General features: G+C 46.0%; 1 long non-coding RNA gene across 1 annotated transcript; it reads left to right on the top strand.

Moving 5' to 3' along the window:
• Nucleotides 1–1,415: 1,415 nt before the first annotated feature.
• On the top strand, nt 1,416–2,515 carry LOC123048796 (uncharacterized). Its single transcript, XR_006423378.1, has 3 exons — nt 1,416–1,482; nt 1,559–1,657; nt 2,393–2,515. It is a non-coding gene; the product is annotated as an uncharacterized lncRNA (long non-coding RNA).
• Nucleotides 2,516–4,434: the final 1,919 nt, after the last annotated feature.

The raw sequence follows: 4,434 nt of genomic DNA, 5'->3' as shown, positions 1-4,434 counted from the left end.
GTTTCAAAATGCGGTCAAAACGGCGGGCTTGACCGTTCCTAGCTAGTGGTTGAATCTTGGAAAACTTTTGACGTTTCTCTGATTAAATAGATACTTATGTACCAATAAATGATTTTTGGAAAAAAATAGAGAGCAAATTATGAGATAGCTGTAGCTCAAATTTGACCCGCTTCCCGCTGAATCCGCGGAAATTTGTCTTTTTCACGAGAGGTGGATCAAAACTTTTGGCACCGAACCATTTGATCAATTGTGCATTATATATGGCCTAGTATTTTAGAAAATGGATTTGGTACAATTTTGCGATAAATATACGGTAAGTCCTTCACAAAAAAATTATTTTGGGCACTCAAAAAATGGAAAATTGTTTTTTCGTGCAAAAGAAATAAAAACTCCCTTTGCCAATGTTGTTTGCCAATCTAAGATGTAAACTTGTGCAAAATATGACATCGTTTGAACAAATATTTGATAGGTCTTTCACAAAAAAACTCATTTTGAGCATTGGAAAATGGGATGAAAAATTTGTGTGTAACCAATCACGACCAATTTATATGGTCAAAAGGTCTTCAAATTGTTTGGTGCGTTCTGATTAGTCCATAGGCTTATCACGCGGATCATGTATCAACCACCGTCGGATGCTTCTGGATCCAATGGCAGCCCTCACCCCCTCGCCCTCTCGCCCAAACCATAACTCAGATCCCCTCCTCTCCCCCGATCCACTCTCCCCCTCTCGTCCCACAGCCGCCACCCCCAAGCCTCTTGCTCCTCCTCCGTCTCAATCTCTCGATCCCCAACGACCCAGCCGCCTCCGTCCTCCGTCCTTTCCCCCAACCCCGGCCGCCGGTGACCCCTCCCCTCCCCTTCTCTCCCACGGCCGCGGTTGAATTCGCGGTCCCTCCTCGCTCATGACCTAGACCTAGCCACATGGCACGGCCATGGCCATGGCCATGGCGGCGGCCAGATCCACCCCCTCCCCTGCTCCATTCCCTCGACGACTGACGGTCATCCTCCCTTAGGCCACCCGCCCCCTTCGTCCTCCCGCAGCAGCTCACCCGCCCCTCCTCCTCCTCCCCGATGTTGACGCGCTTGTTCCCGCCTTCCCCCGCCTCCTCCTCCTTCTCCACTGCCGCCACCCATGTCAGCGATTCCGGAGGATTCCGGAGTCTGACGATGACGCCAAGCACACTCCCATGATCGCCTCCGTCCGCTCCGTCTCCCCCTCCGAGCAGATTCATCGCTCACGTCCTCTATCGGTCACCCGCGACCGTCCCCTAAGCTAGGGTTTTGGCCATCGCGTCGCCGGCGTGGCTCCAGCGGCTCAGGTCTCTCCATGGAGATCCCCCGCAACCTACCCTCTCTTACTCACCTCGTCTCCTCTCTCTCCCAGATCGAGCACGCCACCGTCGCCGTCGTTTGGCTCACACTGGAACATCAAAGGGAAGGCCATGGATGACGCCGCTCCAGCCCTACTCCGACGCCATCAAGGTCAGCCCCTCCCTCTTCTATTCGATCTGTTCCCCTACCCTTCCCTAATGTGCCTACCTTCCTCACCCACACGCAGCAGTAGCAGCAACTCGATGCAGGGAGGAGGGAGAGGAGGAGTCCTGCTTCCCCCGCGTGCATCTTCTCTCTCGGAACGACGCCCAACCTCAAGCGAGAGGTTTCCCTTCCCCTCCACGCCTCCCATGTCCTCGTCGATTTCCTAGGCTTGCTCTCAATTTTCTGCTGGTCTGCTCTGCTCTACATCTTTTACTTGCACACATGCTTGACTGAATTTTGAATGGGTGCTACTGCTGTCACACTCCACTGCTGGGTCCTCCTAGCTAGCTAGCTCTTAGTTTGGACTGCCCTTGTTGGTTGCTGCAGCCAGGCTAGGTGTATCATGCATAATATCGATCGATCGAAACTTGTTTGCATATATACATACTACAGGAAGTGATTGTGGTAACTAACTGTTGTTGTTCAATCTAGCTAGCTAGCTTGAAATCTTGTTTGTACTACATACATTGCAAATTTGCATACCTAGTGAACTAGCCCTGTACGTATTTTTTTGATAGCACGGTCTAACTAAAGTTTGTGTTTGTGCTAAATGGAACACCTGATGCACTTGTCTTGGTACTGCTTTTGATGCTGTGACGGTGTGGTGTTCAAACAGTTAATGCCACTCATCCATTGGTGAACTAGAGTCCATCTCCGGTTTGAATTGACTCTACTTTTAGTATATTTTGCTTGCTACCCCAAAAATGCCGTAGAATGGTCTGGTTGGATTTCTCAAGTTATCTCAAGATGCTACAAAATAAATGGTTGTTGTCCTCTCCCTTTGATGTTTGATTTGATTTGATTCGGTTTCCTCACGCCTCTCTGTTTCCTCTGTTCATGCTGCTGCCGGATCGAGGAAGGTCTTTGAGAACCTGAAGGTTCTTTTTTTGATTGATAGATGCATGTGTGGGTGGCAGCAGATCAACCTCCTTCTCAACCCATGGGTAAGCCCAGCCCATGAGATACTCAACTTCTCTACCCAATTTTTTTGTCTATCTTGCTCCTGCTGCTGCATTTTGATGATCATGAGTGTGATGCATTTTGATGATCTCCTTGTACCAGATGAGTCCGTCGATGAAGTGGCAGCGTCTCCTCTAGAGGGTGACGGTGGCGGCGGCGCCTGTGTGCGGCTTCGACTACAACCTCCTCTCCGGTGAGTCCATGTCCTACCTAGAGATGGTGCACAATTGTTACACAATTTTTGCGGCTGGCTAATCAGCTTTAGAGATGGTAACATGGTGCTGCACTCTTTGGATCATCTTATGACATAATCAATTTTTGGTGTGCTCATATTTTTAATTTTAGTGATAAGGAAAGATCCCACCTAGTTTGCTGGCTCTCTCACTTGAGTTGGTTTAACAGTAGTGGCCTCCTGACTTGTAGTTGGGTAGGTAGCTGAGAAGACTCATGGTGCTGGCTGGGAGCAAAAGTTTATATGCATGGATGATGTAGTAGTTCTGTTGTTATATGGGGATATATGCAATAGCTATGTAACATGTGGGTTCAAAGCCTGCTCTTCCAAGAAAAAAAAGTCTAATTTGAACATTGTACATGTGCCGTTCTTGTGGAATGGGAATTACTTGAGGGAATAAGAGTGTGCAGGGCAGGTTACTTGAGGGAATTACTTGTAACATGTGGTTTCTGTATATCTGATAAGTGCACACATCTGTAAATGTTCCTCCTTGTCTGGTATTATAAGGCCATTTGACTGGATGCTTTAAAATATGAGTCGCTACGGTAAATGTGTTGCAAAGCCTCATGTGGTTTCAAAAACACATGCATTTGTTTGTCATGCTCTGTTATTCCTCAAGATAAAGCTCCTTTGTATTGCTTAAAACTATTCCATAGCTTCACAAACAGCCCTAAATTTTTCCTGGTAACTCTGTCAAAACTTAGAGCCCCTGTAGCTTTGCTCACCCCGTAAATTGTTGTTGCTGTTTCAAATTGCTCAATTATTTGAATTGTTGTTGTTGCTATCTCATTTTAACTAGTTGGAGGACAAAAAGCATGGTACAAGCTGAATTTGTGTCATCATTCTAATCTAAATAACTGTCCTTTTTTGAATGGTCTCTTCTTGGTATTTTGGCTCCAGTTTTCTAATTCTTCTCTGCTCATATTTTTAAAGCTAATTCTTCTCTGTTGATACATGTAATAGGGCGACCCTGGAAGGCATATCACCGTTCTATTAGCCCAATCCTGACAGGAGCAGGTGCCTAGTTTACGATCGCTATCAAAAGAGCTCCATGCTGAAGAACATAGCTCGTAACCGTATCTTGTTATTACACATGTGGAGCTTGTAACCGTGATTGCCATACTTTTAGAGCTTGTAGCTAGTTATTACACTTGTAGAGCTTCTGGTAGAGCTTGTATATGTTGGAGCTTATTACCTGTAGAGCTTGTAGATCTTGTAAAGTATTGTATATGTTATTACCTGTTATTTGTACAACAGGAGCTCTATACTGAATCTGGAGTATTACGTGTGTTTTTTGTTTGTGCCAATTTAAATATTGGTTATTTATTTACTGTTAGATTGAAATATGAAGAGTATGACCTTGCTAGTTGGGACCCACTTACCAGAACCTGACAAATGGGACCCGTTCGACTAGTGGAGAAAACTGAAGCTGTTGAGGCGAAAAGGCCATGGCCCAGAAATTAAAAAGGCTGAATAGTTGGGCCTAGCCCATATGACTTACCAAAATTAATGAGAAAAATTATATAAAAAGGCTGAATTGTTGGGCTCGGCCCATGTAGACACCTAATCGGATCTTTTCAACGACCTTTTCATTTGGTCGCAATTTTGCCATGTCAGCTTGCCACGTCGGATCCGACGTGGCCTGGGCAGAGAGCTAGCGACCAAAATAGAAGGTCATAGGATCAACGACCTTTTGTTTTGGTCAT

This window comes from Triticum aestivum, chromosome 2D (assembly GCF_018294505.1).
Source record: "Triticum aestivum cultivar Chinese Spring chromosome 2D, IWGSC CS RefSeq v2.1, whole genome shotgun sequence".
In the NCBI taxonomy this organism is placed as follows: domain Eukaryota; kingdom Viridiplantae; phylum Streptophyta; class Magnoliopsida; order Poales; family Poaceae; genus Triticum; species Triticum aestivum.
The sequence above is the reverse complement of the archived record's forward strand: the minus strand, read 5'-3'. Positions and strand labels throughout refer to the sequence as shown.